Below are 4,646 nucleotides of genomic sequence, written 5' to 3'. Positions count from 1 at the left end.
AGTTTAAAATATATATGTCTTGTGTATAGCTTGTATTATAAACTACATATGTCATGTATATTATAAAACAAATATGTCGTGTTAATGGCTTGTATCATAAAATACATATGTCATGTGTATTGCTTGTATTATGAACTATTTATGTCGTGTTTATGGCTTGTATTATAAACTGGATATTTCGTGTATATGGCTTGTATTACAAACTTCATATGTCGTGTGTATGGCTCGTATTATAAAATACATATGTCGTGTGTATGGCTTGTATTATGAACTAAATATGTCGTGTGTATGGCTTGTATTATAAAATGCTTATGTCATGTGTATTGCTTGTATTATAAAATACATGTCGTATGTACGGCTTGTAGTTTAAAATACATATGTCGTGTGTATAGCTTGTATTATAAACTACATATGTCATGCATATGGCTTGTATTATAAAACAATTATGTCATGCGTATTGCTTGTATTATGAACTATAAATGTCGTGTGTATGGCTTGTATTATGAACTAAAAATGTCGTGTGTATGGCTTGTTTTATAAAATGCATATGTCATGTGTATGGCTTGTATTATAAAATACATATGTCGTATGTATGGCTTGTAGTTTAAAATACATATGTCGTGTGTATGGCTTGTATCATACACTACATATGTCGTGTGTATTGCTTGCATTATAAAATACAGATGTCGTGTGTTTGGCTTGTATTCTAGACTTCATATGTCGTTTGCATGGCTTGTATTTTAAACTACATATGTCGTGTATATTACTTGTATCGTAAACTACATATGTCGTTTGTTTGGCTTGTACATTTGTATTATTAACAATACATGTCGTGTGTATGACTTGTACATTTGTATTATAAACTATATATGTCGTGTGCATGGCTTGTATTATAAACGACATTTGTCGTGTTTATGGCTTGTATCATAAACTACATATTAAGTGTAAATCGCTTGTGTTATAAACTACATATGTCGTGTGTATGGCTTGTATTATAAACTATATATGTCGTGTGTATGGCTTGTATTATAAACTACATATATCGTGTGTTTGGCTTGTACATTTGATATGTCGTGTATATTACTTGTATCGTAAACTTGTATTATGAACTATATATGTCGTGTGTATGGCTTGTATTATAAACTATATATGTCGTGTGTATGGCTTTTATTATAAAATACATATGTCGTATGTATGGCTTGTAGTTTAAAATACATATGTCGTGTGTATTGCTTGTATTATAAACAATATATGTCGTGTGTATGGCTTGTATTATAAAATGCATATGTCGTGTGTATGGCTCGTATTATAACATACATATGTCGTGCGTATGGCTTGTATAATAAACTACATATGACGTGTTAATGGCTTGTATTATAAACTACATATGTCGTGTGTATGGCTTGTATTATAAACTGTATATGTCGTGTATATGGCTTGTATTATAAACTACATATGTCGTGTGTATGGCTTGTATTATAAACTAGATATGTCTTGTGTATGGCTTGTATTATAAAATACATATGTCATGTGTATGGCTTGTATTAAAAAATACATAGTCGTGTGTATGGCTTGTATTATGAACTTATATGTCGTGTGTATGGCTTGTATTATGAACTAAATATGTCATGTGTATGGCTTGTATTATAAAATGCATATGTCATGTGTATGGCTCGTATTATAAAATACCTATGTCGTATGTATGGCACGTATTATAAAATACATATGTCATGTATATTATAAAACAAATATGTCGTGTGTATGGCTTTTATTATAAAATGCATATGTCGTGTGTATGGCTCGGATTTTAAAATACCTATGTCGTATTTATGGCCCGCATTATAAAATACATATGTCATGTATATTATAAAACAAATATGTCGTGTTTATGGCTTGTATTATAAACTACATATGTCTATATATTATAAAACAAATATGTCGTGTGTATGGCTTGTATTATAAAATGCATATGTCGTGTGTATGGCTTGTATTATAAACTACATATGTCGTGTGTTTGGTTTGTATTATGAACTATATATGTCTTGTGTATGGCACGTATTATAAAATACATATGTCGTGTATATGGCTTGTATTATGAACTATATATGTCGTGTGTATGGCTTGTATTATAAAATACATATGTCTTGTATATGGCTTTTGTTATTAACTACATATGTCGTGTGTATGGTTTGTATTATAAAATACATATGTCGTGTGTATGGCTTGTATTATAAACTACATTTGTCGTGTGTTTGGTTTGTATTATGAACTATATATGTCGTGTGTATGGCTTGTATTATAAAATACATATGTCTTGTATATGGCTTTTGTTATTAACTACATATGTCGTGTGTATGTCTTGTATTATAAAATACATATGTCTTGTATATTGCTTGTAGTATAATTTACAATATTCGTGTGTATAGCTTGTATTATAAACTACATATGTGGTGTGTATGGCTTGTATCATAAACTACATATTTCGTGTGTATGGCTTGTATCATAAACTACATATATCGTGTGTATTGCTTGCATTATAAAATACATATGTCGTGTGTTTGGCTTGTATTCTAGACTTCATATGTCGTTTGCATGGCTTGTATTTTAAACTACATATGTCGTGTATATGGCTTGTATCTTAAGCTACATATGTCGTTTGTTTGGCTTGTACACTTGTATTATTAACTATATATGTCGTGTGTATGGTTTGTACATTTGTATTATTAACTATATATGTCGTGTGTAAGGCTTGTATTATAAACTACATATTTCGTGTGTATGGCTTGTATCATAAACTACATATGTCGTGTGTATTGCTTGCGTTATAAAATACATATGTCGTGTGTTTGGCTGGTATTCTAAACTTCATAGGTCGTTTGCATGGCTTGTATTTTAAACTACATATGTCGTGTATATGGCTTGTATCATAAACTACATATGTCGTTTGTTTGGCTTGTACATTTGTATTATTAACTATATATGTCGTGTGTATGGCTTGTACATTTGTATTATAAACTATATATGTCGTGTGCATGGCTTGTATTATAAACGACATTTGTCGTGTTTATGGCTTGTATTATAAACTACATATTTCGTGTAGATCGCTTGTGTTATAAACTACATATGTCGTGTGTATTGTTTGTATTATGAACTATATATGTCGTGTGTATGGCTTGTATCATAAACTACATATGTCGTGTGTTTGGCTTGTACATTTGTATCATAAACTACATATGTCGTATGTATGTCTTGTATTATAAACGACATATGTCGTGTTTATGGCCTATATTACAAACTACATATTTCGTGTGTATGGCTTGTATTATAACTAAATATGTCGTTTGTATGGCTTTTATTATAAACTACATATGATGTGTATATGGCTTCTATTTTAAACTTCTTATGTCGTGTGTATGGCTTGTATTATAAACTACATTTGTATGTATGACTTGTACATGTACCTTATGCAACATGATTTCACAGATATGAGTTGAATATATCATCAGATATAGTGTTTTATGGGTATTGATATTGATATTATAACGGATATGCAACGGATGGTAACATTGTCACTTCGCTTTGCAAGTTTATCAGCTTTTGTGTATACTCTGTGTACAATATATCTTTGTACCGCGGCCGGGCAGAGGAGAAGGACGGTGAGAACATTCCAGGAGCATGCAGGTTGGAAACACCATATGCATGAAAAGATACAGGATACAGGATGTTCAAACCATATTAGGAAAGGAGAAAAGGAAGCATCACACTCTTATAGATCAACGAAATGGCAACAGTCTGGCTCAAAAGTAGAAGTTTGGAGAATTGTGGAAACCTCTCTGGACTACACCTCTGTTGTCTGCTTTGTTATGAAGTCATTTGTGAACCTTTTGTATAGACACTTATTTTGGGCGTTGTGTGGACCTTTTGTATAGACTCTTATTTTGGGAATTGTGTGGACCTTTTGTATAGACACTTATTTTGGGCGTTGTGTGGACCTGTCACTGCGTGCGTTGTATACAATACATTGTATAGAGAATAATACATGCCTTTTTCCATATCACATACAGTATTACGGTCCTCGGGCTGATACTGGGTGTGTATGGAAAAAGACCTGTTTTGTTCTGTTTATTGCATACTTACTAATACAAACTACTATCTTATGATCTGTTTATTTTTTAAAATATTGAAAACGAAAATTTTCAAAAGTGTTTTGATACGGGTTTTACGGGCTGATACGGAGAGGGCTGCTACGGGTTTTGGGGTGTGATACGGCGAGGGCTGATATGGGTTAAAGCAATTGTGTCGTATCGCATATACAAAAAAACCCGTATTTATAAGTAAATATGTAATAAACCTTATTACATTTTGAATATTTACAAAATATCCCACAAGCACCTAGGTGACGGAGACTACCATTAACAGTATAGTGTTCTGTATACAACGTGCATAGGTGTTAGTAAGCTTTACCGTGGTCTGTAGTCACTTGTTTTTACTGAACGAATTGATTTCGTTGCTAACCCTACAGTTACAAGCTTGCTATTACAGATAACGTGTGGGAAGTTGACGGTACTCTTGTCAAGCGTTTGTATTTGCTATGAGGTTATACAAAAAGCTCAAAATATTTTAAGTTGTTGAAATGAAGTATGGTT

This window comes from Mizuhopecten yessoensis, unplaced genomic scaffold (genome assembly GCF_002113885.1).
Source record: "Mizuhopecten yessoensis strain PY_sf001 unplaced genomic scaffold, ASM211388v2 scaffold2329, whole genome shotgun sequence".
NCBI classification, from domain to species: Eukaryota; Metazoa; Mollusca; class Bivalvia; order Pectinida; family Pectinidae; genus Mizuhopecten; species Mizuhopecten yessoensis.
Note: the sequence above shows the minus strand (reverse complement) of the source record.